This window comes from Ranitomeya imitator, chromosome 1 (genome assembly GCF_032444005.1).
Source record: "Ranitomeya imitator isolate aRanImi1 chromosome 1, aRanImi1.pri, whole genome shotgun sequence".
NCBI classification, from domain to species: Eukaryota; Metazoa; Chordata; class Amphibia; order Anura; family Dendrobatidae; genus Ranitomeya; species Ranitomeya imitator.
Genome location: NC_091282.1, coordinates 611,260,992 through 611,274,712, shown reverse-complemented (window position 1 = coordinate 611,274,712; position 13,721 = coordinate 611,260,992). Strand labels below are relative to the sequence as shown.

Genomic DNA, 13,721 nt, shown 5'->3' with positions numbered 1-13,721 from the left:
CTGTACCAGTCTGTCATTGTAAATTTGTTTACTGTTAACGATATCTATAACCCTGTATGTAACCCCTTTTCTCATGTACAGCACCATGGAATTAATGGAGCTCTATAAATAAATAATAATAATAATAATGCAAGGTATTTTTTGAGGAGAGATCGATAGAATACATTGTGGATCCTAAAGGTAGGCGGTAAAGCAAGGTGAAATGCTACGTGATGGACGTTGGCTTCGATCTTATAAGGGCTTATAAACCTGGGACCCAGTTTTCAAGACAGAACCTTCAGCTTAGTGTTCCTAGAGGACAACCACACCAAGTCACCAACACACAGGCCCGGACCCACCAAACGTCTCCGATCAGCCACGCTCTTATATTTGGATCTCATCTTCCTCAAATTATTCGTAACCCCCTGCCATATGGTACTAATAGAAGATGAAAACCGTTCTTCCTGTAATCCAGAAGGGCGATTACTATTAAATGAACTAAACTGAGGATGAAACCCATATGCCCTGAAAAACGGGGACTTAGCAGTTGATTCCTGACAACGATTATTTACAGCGAATTCCACTAACGGTAAATAGGTAACCAAGTCCTGCTGGTTTTCAGGAAAGAAACACCTGAGTTACGTCTCTAGATAACGAATCCCCAGATGAGTGCAAAATGCTCTCCAAAACTTGGAGATAAACTGCACCCTCTGATCCGAAACAATATCGGTCGGGATCCCATGCAATCTAATTACTTCCCTGATGAAAACTTGCGCCAAGGATTTGGCGTTTGGTAAAGCTGGAAAAACGATGAAATGAGACATTTTACTGAATCTATCTACCAACCACCACTATTACAATATTCCCTTATGACACGGGAAGATCCTTGATAAAATTGACCAACACGTGAGTCCAAGGTCTACTGGGAATATCAAATGGTTGGAGAGCTGTTATGACCTGGTGGTCAGGACAATAATGGACCTGGTGGTTAAGAGCACACGGAATGACCTGATAGTTACTGATAATAAGGACGAGCTCTGGGACGTGGGAACTCTGCTGACCGCAATCCCTAAACCTATCAAACACACTAGAAATAGCCGTGGATTGCGCCTAACGCTCCCTATGCAACTCGGCACAGCCTAAGAAACTAGCTAGCCCTGAAGATAGAAAAATAAAGCCTACCTTGCCTCAGAGAAATTCCCCAAAAGAAAAGGCAGCCCCCCACATATAATGACGGTGAGTAAAGATGAAAATACAAACACAGAGATGAAATAGATTTAGCAAAGTGAGGCCCGACTTACTGAACAGACCGAGGATAGGAAAGGTTACTTTGCGGTCAGCACAAAAACCTACAAAAAGACCACGCAGAGGGCGCAAAAAGACCCTCTGCACCAACTCACAGTGCGGAGGCGCTCCCTCTGCGTCCCTGTTGTGAATTCTGTGGCTGAGTTCACTCCTGTGGTCACAAGTGGTATTGCAGCCTCTGGGCTTCCTCCCTCAGGTGTTTTGGTGAGCTCGTTGGCTGCCTTGCTATTTAACTCCACCTGAGTCTGTCTTCCTTGCTCCTTGTCAATGTTCCAGTGTTGGATCTGAGCTACTGCATCTTTCCTGTGGCCTGCTGCTCTGCTAGATAAGTGTTACTTTGTTTTTGTTTCCGTTTTTTCTGTCCAGCTGTGCTATTCTCTTTTGCTGGAAGCTCTGAGACGCAAAGGGTGCACCGCCGTGCCGTTAGTTCGGCACGGTGGGTCTTTTTGCCTCCCTTTGCGTGGTTTTGCTTTAGGGTTTTTTGTAGACTGCATAGTTCTCTTTGCTATCCTCGCTCTGTCTAGAATATCGGGCCTCACTTTGCTGAATCTATTTCATTCCTACGTTTTGTCTTTTCATCTTGCTAACAGTCATTATATGTGGGGGGCTGCCTATTCCTTTGGGGTATTTCTCTGAGGCAAGTCAGGCTTGTATTTCTATCTTCAGGCTAGTCAGCTCCTCAGGCAGTGCCGAGTTGCATAGGTAGTGTTAGGCGCAATCCACTGCTGCTTTTAGTTGTGTGAGGATAGGTTCAGGTATTGCAGTCTGCAGAGATTCCACGTCTCAGAGCTTGTTCTATTGTTTTTGGGTTATTGCCATATCACTGTATGTGCGCTGATTACTGCACACTGTGTTGCCTGATAGCACAGCATAACAGTACAAGGAGCCATACCAATGATTCTCAATAGAGGGAAAAAAGAAGTCCTGACATCATTTTTTTTTTTTCCCTCAGCTCTGTCTTCAGTTGTTTTTTTTTTTTTTTTTGCCCTAGACATTAGAGTGCTTCAGGACACAGCTGTGGACATGGATATTCAGGCTCTGTGCTCCTCAATGGATAATCTCGTTATAAATGTACAAAAGATTCAAGATACAATTGATCAGAAATCTATGCTAGAACCAAGAATTCCTATTCCTGATTTGTTTTTTGGTGACAGAACTAAGTTCCTGAGCTTCAAAAATAATTGTAAGCTATTTCTGGCCTTGAAACCTCATTCTTCTGGTAATCCTATTCAACAGGTTTTGATTATTATTTCTTTTTTGCGCGGCGACCCACAGGACTGGGCGTTTTCTCTTGCGCCAGGAGACCCTGCATTGAGTAATGTTGATGCGTTTTTCCAGGCGCTTGGATTGCTTTACGATAAGCCTAATTCAGTGGATCAGGCTGAGAAAAATTTGCTGGCTTTATGCCAGGGTCAGGATGATGTAGAAGTATATTGTCAGAAATTTAGGAAGTGGTCAGTACTCACTCTGTGGAATGAATCTGCATTGGCGGCTTGGTTCAGAAAGGGTCTCTCTGAAGCTCTTAAGGATGTCATGGTGGGATTTCCTATGCCTGCTGGTTTGAATGAGTCTATGTCCTTGGCCATTCAGATCGGTCGTCGCTTGCGCGAGCGTAAATCTGTGCACCATCTGGCGGTATTGTCTGAGAGTAAACCTGAGCCTATGCAGTGCGACAGGACTATGACTAAAGTTGAACGGCAAGAACACAGACGTCTGAACAGGCTGTGTTTCTACTGTGGTGATTCCACTCATGCTATTTCTAATTGTCCTAAGCGCACTAGGCGGTTCGATAGCTCTGCCGTCATTGGTACTGTACAGTCCAAATTCCTTCTGTCCATTACCTTGATATGCTCTTTGTCATCGTATTCTGTCATGGCGTTTGTGGATTCAGGCGCTGCCCTGAATCTGATGGATTTGGATTATGCTAAACGTTGTGGATTTTTCTTGGAGCCTTTGCGGTGTCCTATTCCGTTGAGAGGAATTGATGCTACACCTTTGGCCAAGAATAAGCCTCAGTACTGGGCCCAGCTGACCATGTGCATGGCTCCTGCACATCAGGAAGTTATTCGCTTTCTGGTACTGCATAATCTGCATGATGTGGTCGTGTTGGGGTTGCCATGGCTACAAACCCATAATCCAGTATTAGATTGGAACTCTATGTCGGTATCCAGCTGGGGTTGTCAGGGGGTACATGGTGATGTTCCATTTTTGTCGATTTCGTCATCCACCCCTTCTGAGGTCCCAGAGTTCTTGTCTGACTTTCAGGATGTATTTGAAGAGCCCAAGTCCGATGCTCTACCTCCGCATAGGAATTGTGATTGTGCTATCAATTTGATTCCTGGTAGTAAGTTCCCTAAAGGTCGATTATTTAATTTGTCTGTGCCTGAACACACCGCTATGCGCAGTTATGTGAAAGAATCCCTGGAGAAGGGACATATTCGCCCATCGTCATCACCATTGGGAGCAGGGTTCTTTTTTGTAGCCAAAAAGGATGGTTCGCTAAGACCGTGTATTGATTACCGCCTTCTTAATAAGATCACTGTTAAGTTTCAGTATCCCTTGCCATTGATATCTGACTTGTTTGCTCGGATTAAGGGGGCTAGTTGGTTTACTAAGATTGATCTTCGTGGTGCGTATAATCTGGTGAGAATCAGGCAGGGAGATGAATGGAAAACGGCATTTAATACGCCCGAGGGTCATTTTGAGTATCTGGTGATGCCGTTCGGACTTGCCAATGCTCCATCTGTTTTTCAGTCTTTTATGCATGACATTTTCCGTGAGTATCTGGATAAATTTCTGATTGTTTACTTGGATGACATTTTGATCTTCTCTGATGATTGGGAGTCTCATGTGAAGCAAGTCAGAATGGTTTTCCAGGTACTGCGTGCTAATTCCTTGTTCGTGAAGGGATCAAAGTGTCTCTTCGGTGTGCAGAAAGTTTCATTTTTGGGGTTCATCTTTTCCCCTTCTACTATCGAGATGGATCCGGTTAAGGTCCAGGCCATCCAGGATTGGACTCAGCCGACATCTCTGAAAAGTCTGCAGAAATTCCTGGGCTTTGCTAATTTTTATCGTCGCTTCATCTGTAATTTTTCTAGCATTGCCAGACCATTGACCGATTTGACCAAGAAGGGTGCTGATTTGGTTAGTTGGTCTTCTGCTGCCGTGGAAGCTTTTCAGGAGTTGAAGCGTCGTTTTTGCTGTGCCCCTGTGTTGTGTCAACCAGATGTTTCTCTTCCGTTCCAGGTCGAGGTTGATGCTTCTGAGATTGGAGCAGGGGCGGTTTTGTCACAGAGAGGTTCTGGTTGCTCAGTGTTGAAACCATTTGCTTTCTTTTCCAGGAAATTTTCTGCTGCTGAGCGTAATTATGATGTGGGCAACCGAGAGTTGCTGGCCATGAAGTGGGCATTCGAGGAGTGGCGTCATTGGCTTGAGGGAGCTAAGCATCGCGTGGTGGTATTGACTGATCATAAGAATCTTACTTATCTCGAGTCTGCCAAGCGCTTGAATCCTAGACAGGCCCGTTGGTCGTTATTTTTTGCTCGTTTTGATTTTGTGATTTCGTACCTTCCGGGCTCTAAAAATGTGAAGGCGGATGCTCTGTCTAGGAGTTTTGTGCCCGACTCTCCGGGGTTATCTGAGCCGGCGAGTATCCTCAAGGAAGGAGTCATTGTGTCTGCCATCTCTCCTGATTTGCGGAGAGTGTTGCAGAAATTTCAGGCTAATAAACCTGATCGTTGTCCGGCCGAGAAACTGTTCGTCCCTGATAGGTGGACTAGTAAAGTTATCTCTGAACTTCATTGTTCGGTGCTGGCTGGTCATCCAGGAATCTTTGGTACCAGAGAGTTAGTGGCTAGATCCTTCTGGTGGCCATCTCTGTCACGGGATGTGCGTGCTTTTGTGCAGTCCTGTGGGATTTGTGCTAGGGCTAAGCCCTGCTGTTCACGTGCCAGTGGGTTGCTTTTGCCCTTGCCGGTCCCGAAGAGGCCTTGGACACATATTTCGATGGATTTCGTTTCTGACCTTCCCGTTTCTCAAAAGATGTCGGTCATTTGGGTGGTCTGTGATCGCTTTTCTAAAATGGTCCATCTGGTGCCCTTGGTTAAATTGCCTTCCTCCTCTGATTTGGTGCCTTTGTTCTTCCAGCATGTGGTTCGTTTGCATGGCATTCCTGAGAATATTGTTTCTGACAGAGGTTCCCAGTTTGTCTCGAGGTTCTGGCGAGCCTTTTGTGGTAGGATGGGCATTGACCTATCTTTTTCCTCGGCCTTCCATCCTCAGACTAATGGCCAGACCGAACGAACCAATCAGACCTTGGAAACATATCTGAGATGTTTTGTTTCTGCTGACCAGGATGATTGGGTGTCATTTTTGCCGTTGGCTGAGTTCGCCCTTAATAATCGGGCCAGCTCGGCTACCTTGGTCTCTCCATTTTTCTGCAATTCTGGGTTCCATCCTCGTTTCTCTTCAGGACAGGTTGAGTCTTCGGACTGTCCTGGTGTGGATTCTGTGGTGGACAGGTTGCAGCAGATCTGGACTCAGGTAGTGGACAATTTGACCTTGTCCCAGGAGAAGGCTCAGCTTTTCGCTAATCGTAGACGCCGTGTGGGTCTCCGACTTCGTGTTGGGGATCTGGTTTGGTTATCTTCTCGTCATATTCCTATGAAGGTTTCCTCTCCTAAATTTAAACCTCGTTTTATTGGTCCGTATAGGATTTCTGAGATTCTCAATCCGGTGTCTTTTCGTCTGACCCTCCCAGACTCCTTTTCCATACATAATGTATTCCATAGGTCGTTGTTGAGAAGATACGTGGCACCTATGGTTCCATCTGTGGAGCCTCCTGCCCCTGTTTTGGTGGAGGGGGAATTGGAGTATATTGTGGAGAAAATTTTGGATTCTCGTGTCTCTAGACGGAAACTCCAGTATCTGGTCAAATGGAAGGGTTATGCTCTGGAGGATAATTCTTGGGTTTTTGCCTCTGATGTCCATGCCCCAGATCTTGTTCGTGCCTTTCATGTGGCTCATCCTGGTCGGCCTGGGGGTTCTGGTGAGGGTTCGGTGTCCCCTCCTCAAGGGGGGGGTACTGTTGTGAATTCTGTGGCTGAATTCACTCCTGTGGTCACAAGTGGTATTGCAGCCTCTGGGCTTCCTCCCTCAGGTGTTTTGGTGAGCTCGTTGGCTGCCTTGCTATTTAACTCCACCTGAGTCTGTCTTCCTTGCTCCTTGTCAATGTTCCAGTGTTGGATCTGAGCTACTGCATCTTTCCTGTGACCTGCTGCTCTGCTAGATAAGTGTTACTTTGTTTTTGTTTCCGTTTTTTCTGTCCAGCTGTGCTATTCTCTTTTGCTGGAAGCTCTGAGACGCAAAGGGTGCACCGCCGTGCCGTTAGTTCGGCACGGTGGGTCTTTTTGCCTCCCTTTGCGGGGTTTTGCTTTAGGGTTTTTTGTAGACTGCATAGTTCTCTTTGCTATCCTCGCTCTGTCTAGAATATCGGGCCTCACTTTGCTGAATCTATTTCATTCCTACGTTTTGTCTTTTCATCTTGCTAACAGTCATTATATGTGGGGGGCTGCCTATTCCTTTGGGGTATTTCTCTGAGGCAAGTCAGGCTTGTATTTCTATCTTCAGGCTAGTCAGCTCCTCAGGCAGTGCCGAGTTGCATAGGTAGTGTTAGGCGCAATCCACTGCTGCTTTTAGTTGTGTGAGGATAGGTTCAGGTATTGTTTTTGGGTTATTGCCATATCACTGTATGTGCGCTGATTACTGCACACTGTGTTGCCTGATAGCACAGCATAACAGTCCCAGAGCTTCCAGCAAGCAAGACAACAAATTAAATAGCAAGCTGGACAGAAAAATAGCAAACCAAAGAAATACAAGCTGGAACTTAGCTTCTGATGGGAAGACAGGTCACAAGAACGATCCAGGAGTGAACTAGACCAATACTGGAACATTGACAGGTGGCATGGAGCAAAGACCTAAGTGGAGTTAAATAGAGCAGCAGCTAACGAATTAACCTCGTCACCTGTGAAACTCAGAAACACCCACTAGAGGAAGTCCATGGACAGAACCAGCTGAAGTACCATTCATGACCACAGGAGGGAGCCCGACAACAGAATTCACAACAGAGAGCCCCCGACAGGCAAGTATGAGAAGTATTAGAACGTGCACAGACACTGCAAGCGGTTACATAGTACCAGACATCCTGATGAGCACCTGGCCACCAAAAACGCTGAATAAGCAGATCAGCAGTGGCTTTATTACCAGGGTGTCCAGCCAACACTGAATCGTGATGTTTGCTAAGGACTCTAAAAAGGAGATTAACGGGAACAAACAGTTTACCAAGTGGATAGTCAGCAGGGGCATCCCCTGAGCATCAATCACCTCTCTTTCCAGATCGAAGCATATAGCCGTCATAACCACCTCTTTTTGAAGAATAAGTACCAGTTCACACTTATCTGCCCCCCAGGAAAGCAATGAGATAAGGCATCCGCCTTAATGTTTTTGTTCCGCTGCCTATATGTGATAAAAAAAGTTAAAAGTGGTAAAGAATAATGCCCATCTTGCTTGTCGAGGTGTTAGACGTTTCGCCGATTCCAATCTACCAGATTCTTATGATCAGTGATTACCATAACTGGGTGAACTGCTCTCTCCAAAAAATGGCGCCTGTCATGAATCCCACTGTATATGTCAGGGATCCCACCAATACTGTATGTCACGGTTCACGGGGAAGATACCTTTATCATCCCCACCACTCACACCAATTTGTCACGACCGGGGTTATTTGGTTGCCCCTGGTTACTTCTGAAGTGGATTTATCTATATCCCACCTCCCAGTTCCAGTTTGGAACTTGCAGCTCTCTGGCACCCCCCTTACCCTCAGGTCAGTCAGGGTATTGCACCTAGGGTAAATAGTCGCTAGAATGGCTGCCTGCTATGTACTGGCTATTGGGCACACTGCAGCGAGGGTGATATAACTACTCCCTCTCAGGCGGGAACAATAATTATCAATGCCGCCATCGCTTCAAAGCCTCCCAAACGTACAGGACAAATTCTGCTGCCACCAGCTCCGATTTTCAAGTATTAACGGGTCTGGAGCCAACCCAAATCAGTAGTGTAATTCACTTCAGAGGACATGACAGTTCGTTATAGAACAAGGAGAGACAAGCTACTACTTTGATATTTTACTACAAAAAAGGTAGGCAGTGTTTACAAAGTACACAAAGATATTATAAAGGAGACAAATCATATGTACAATTACAAATAAAAAAGGGATTACAATTTAAAAAAACACTTACAGGTCGTTATGTCACTGCATCATCATGGGTGGCTGTGTGCGGGGGGGCAGGGCGAGCATATATCCAGATGCATAGCACCCCTCTGCATAGCAGCTAGACCCCAGACAAAAGACACTGAAAACTCCTGCTTCACACAGTTATTTCCTAGCCTAAAACCAAAGCCCTCCCCCTGTGGTGACCTCACTTAGAGGCTGAAACATCTCCTTTCCTGAGAATTATGAAGACTATTTTTATGCCTAGCTCGCTGTATGAATCTCATATATGAAAGACACAATGATCAGAATGTGCCCCACATCATGGAGATTATTTTAAGTGTAAACACAGAGTAATTACATGATCCACTTACGAAGTAATCCACTCTTTGCACTCATTGCGTTAACTGCTAGCGGTTTCAGTGAGTGATAGATTTATCGATGGACATCGGGAATATATAATTCTTATATCTCTAGCCCGGATCGGTGCCCCTATATATCACTTTAATAGAACAATAGAAGCTCATGGTTTCTACACTTTTTACGTTTAGCTTCAGAGTGGCAACAAAGACATTCCTGGGGGAGGGGAAAAGGAGTGGCTTGAATTCCACTGTGCTGCAGGCAGAGAAAAAAAGGGGGGTTGAAATGGCCCACAGCGTGTGTCTGTTCTCTGCTGTTGGATGTAGCAGAGCTCAGTGTGCCCGATAATAGACAATCAAATACCTTATGTTCCTGACAGCGCCACTCCTCAAAAGCCCATTTGATTGCTAACAGTTTCCTGTTACCAATGTCATAATTTTTCTCAGCAGGTGACAGTTTTTTAGAAAAATTAGCACATGGTTGCTATTTACCAGGAAATGCACCCTGCAACAATACAGCCCCCACTTCCACCTCAGATGCACCAACCTCAACGATAAAAGGCTAAGAGACGTCAGGCTGTATAAGGATTGGCACAGAAGAAAAACATCTTTTCAACTTAACAAATGCCTCCCTGGCAGGACTGGACCACTTGGAGAAGTTCGTCCCCTTCCTGGTCATAACTGAGGTTTGGCTACTACCGAAAAGTTCTTTACGAATTTACGGTAGTAGTAGGCGAAACCTAAAAATCTTTGCAATACCTTCAAATCATCAAGATGATCCCAATCCAATACCGCCTGGACTTTCACCAGATTCATGCGAAAACTGGTGGAAGACAACACATATCCTAGGAAAGGGTTTGACATATAAATTTTGGTCTCTGAGTATGCCTAAGACCTGCCTGACATGTATCTTGTGTGACACAAAGTCAGGTGAATACGTTAATATGTCATCCAGAGAGATAACAATGAATCTGCCTACCAGGCAACTAAAGATGTCATTTCTAAAATGTTGAAAGACGACAGGCGCTTTCTTCAACCCAAAAGGCATCACCAGATTCTCCTAGTGTCCCTTGGGCTTAATGAACGCTGTTTTCCACTCATTCCCCTCTTTAATGGGGATGAGATTATGCGCCCCCCTGAGGTCCATCTTAGAGAACCATTTTGCCCCTACAGTTTGATTAAAGAGGTCTGGAATGAGAGAGAGCGATTAAGGATCACGGACATTGATCGTACTGAATTATGATTATTATTATTCATTTTTATAGCACCATTTATTCCATGACACTTTACATGTGAAAAAGGTGCATACAAAGATAAGTACAATAAACATGAGCAATACAAGACACATACAAGTACAAAAGAAGAGAGGATTTCCAGGAAATCCAGGCAAGAGCGTAACCCGCATCTTTTTTCTTTACAAAAAGGAACCCCACAGCAATGGGGGATGGTCTGATATGACCCTTAACCAGGCTTTCCACGATGTAGTCCTTCTTGGTCTGTCTCTCTGGACCAGAGATATTATAGAGTCTGCTCCTGGGCAGCTTAGCATCAGGAACGAGATTAATGACGCAATCATAAGGACGATGGGAAGAGCGTTCTTGGGACCCCTGCTCCAATAACACATCCCCAAATTCCAACAGGTAACGAGGTACAGACTGGGTATCCACCCTAGCAAACTGGGTACCCAAGCAGTGTCCTTGACAATTCCCACTCCATTTTACTACTTCCCGAGTCTGCCAATCTACTACAGGATTGTGCAGAGCGAGCCAAGGAAGTCTCAGTATCACAGGCGAAGGCACACCCTCTAGCAATTAACAGTCTATCACCTCAGTTTGCATGGCCCCCAACTGAAGCTGCAAGTCTCGGACGAGTTGAGCAAAATGCACCTGTCTCAAGGGGGCGGAGTCCATGGCAATTATGAGTATGGGTCTGGACACAGTATGTGGGATGAGGCCTTGGACCTGGATGAACCAAGCATCAATCAAATTAAACCCCACCCCACTGTCCAGAAATTGTAGACAGGTCCACCTTAAACCCACCCAGGTGGCCAAAAGCTGGTAGAAAAAAGTGTGTACTATCCACAAAGGCAGTTGTTTACCATGTGATCAGTATGGACATGTGCCCATGAAATGGCCCTTTTTTACTACAATTGAAACTTGCTCGCCCCTTACACCAGACAAAAGGTAGTTTACCCAAGTGAGGTGCCACCCCCACTTGCAAGAGTTCCTCAGTAGGCTCAGTACTGACCTCCCTTGACCCAGGACCTCCTGCACACAGAGGTGAGTGCCCATGTCTCTGGTGAAGACGGCGATAAACCCAGATCACAAGAGACATGGCTGCCTCAAGGAGTTAGGAGTCTCATACAGAGCCAAGACACCCTTCACCTTTACTGTGAGCCCCTACACCAGTATTCACATCATCCACAATATCCAGCCTCTTCACTAGTAGCCAAATGTCATGGCACAGCTGTCGGGTGACCCGGGACCAGGGGCTCCTTCCCTGTCCATAACACTAGGGGGCGCCCTGCTCCCTGGGATACTTTAGATGGCGAAGGTGCCTGAGCATCCACCCTTGCCTTATCTCCTGAATCATCCCTCCATCTGTTCTCTTCCCCCTCCCAGTGAAGAGGGGCGCTACTGTGCACCATAGTACACCAACCCGACAAACAAGGCAACACAAACAAAGGTTAACAGAAAACTCCAGACATGCAAAATATTCACTCACATAAAACAGAGGAATGCATCGGGGTGTAAAGGTAGGGAATAAACAAAAACAGAGGATAAGAATTACCACACATACAAACCATACAGCAGTCACTAATAACTCCTTCAACTCTCCTTCTCATATGTACTCCTCTCCCTCCGTTAGCCATGCAGCAAATGCTAGCTCTGACAAGGATTTGTAACAGAACCCAGATTGTAAAGGGGAAAGGAGTTACCAATCAAGCACAGCTGTGAGCACAGGGATTTCCATCATGGCCGATTAACCCCTGTTCTGCCAGAAGAAATAAACACATTTAAAATGAAAGAGAAGTGCTTCTTCTCAGCGCCGGAGTAGGAGCAATTAGATGCTGTAGTCTTCTGGCTCTACACTGTCGAAGTAACCTCATGACACAACATCATCCACAATATCCAGCCCCTCAACCAGTGTCCACATTCTCCATAATATCCAGCCCCTCCAGCAGTATCCACATCCTCCACAATATCCAGCCCCTCCATCAGTATCCACATTGTTCACAATATCCAGTCCATCCACCAGTATCTACATCATTCACAATATCCAGCCCCTCCACCTGTATTCACGTAATCCACAATATCCAGCCCCTCCACCAGTATCCTGCTCCTCCACAATATCCAGCCCCTCCACCAGTATCCTGTTCCTCCACTGGTATCCAGCCCCTCCACTAGTATCCTGTTCCTCCATAATATCCAGTTCCTCCACCAGTATCTACATCATCCACAATATCCAGCCCCTCCACCAGTGTCTACATCATCCACAATATCCAGCCCCTCCACCAGTATCCTGTTCCTCCACTGGTATCCAGCCCCTCCACTAGTATCCTGTTCCTCCATAATATCCAGTTCCTCCACCAGTGTCTACATCATCCACAATATCCAGCCCCTTCATCAGTATCCACATCCTCCATAATATCCAGCCCATCCACCAGTATCCATATCCTCCATAATATCCAGCCCCTCCACTAGTATCCTGCTTCTCCATAATATCCAGCCCTTCACCAGTGTCCACATCCTCCATAATATCCAGCCCTTCACCAGTGTCCACATCCTCCATAATATCCAGCCCTTCACCAGTGTCCACATCCTCCATAATATCCAGCCCTTCACCAGTGTCCACATCCTCCATAATATCCAGCCCTTCCACCAGTGTCCACATCCTCCATAATATCCAGCCCTTCCACCAGTGTCCACATCCTCCATAATATCCAGCCCTTCACCAGTGTCCACATCCTCCATAATATCCAGCCCTTCCACAAGTATCCACATCCTCCATAATATCCAGCCCTTCACCAGTGTCCACATCCTCCATAATATCCAGCCCTTCCACCAGTGTCCACATCCTCCATAATATCCAGCCCTTCCACCAGTGTCCACATCCTCCATAATATCCAGCCCTTCACCAGTGTCCACATCCTCCATAATATCCAGCCCTTCACCAGTGTCCACATCCTCCATAATATCCAGCCCTTCACCAGTGTCCACATCCTCCATAATATCCAGCCCTTCACCAGTGTCCACATCCTCCATAATATCCAGCCCTTCACCAGTGTCCACATCCTCCATAATATCCAGCCCTTCACCAGTGTCCACATCCTCCATAATATCCAGCCCTTCCACCAGTATCCTGTTCCTCCACCAGTATCCACATCATCATCCACAATATCCAGCCCCTCCCCCAGTATCCACATCCTCCACAATATACAGCTCGTCCATCCACATCCCTGGTACCTGATGTCCTGGAGGATGTCTGCGGCTTGCCTGCATCTAGGAATTGCAGTACCAGTGATGGGGTGTGAGCATCTATGGAGGAGGAGGTTGCACTCCTCAGCATCCACAGTCAGGGCGGCACCAGGACTAAGGAGGGGGCTCTGCTGACACAAGGAGGCATGCAGTACAGGAGCAGATTGTCAGAGCATTAGGACCATGAGAGGGATCTTCTGAGGGATGTATTCAAAAGAATCAAAAGGGGAGAACTCCACCTGAAATCCCACTCTAACAAGCTATAAAGCTTAGCTTTTAACATTATGTGTTAAATACATACTGGGTGTGGATATAATAATGTCCCTAATCTGC

At 46.1% G+C, this 13,721-nt stretch overlaps 1 protein-coding gene across 1 annotated transcript in view; it reads right to left on the bottom strand.

The window, feature by feature from the left end:
• RUSC1 (RUN and SH3 domain containing 1) overlaps positions 1 to 13,504 on the bottom strand; it is a 126,042-nt gene extending 112,538 nt beyond the window's left edge. Inside the window, exon 1 of the mRNA XM_069769486.1 lies at positions 13,377 to 13,504. The gene's annotated coding sequence lies outside the window, so the exon portion shown is untranslated. The remainder of the gene's footprint in view (positions 1 to 13,376) is intronic.
• Positions 13,505 to 13,721: the final 217 nt, after the last annotated feature.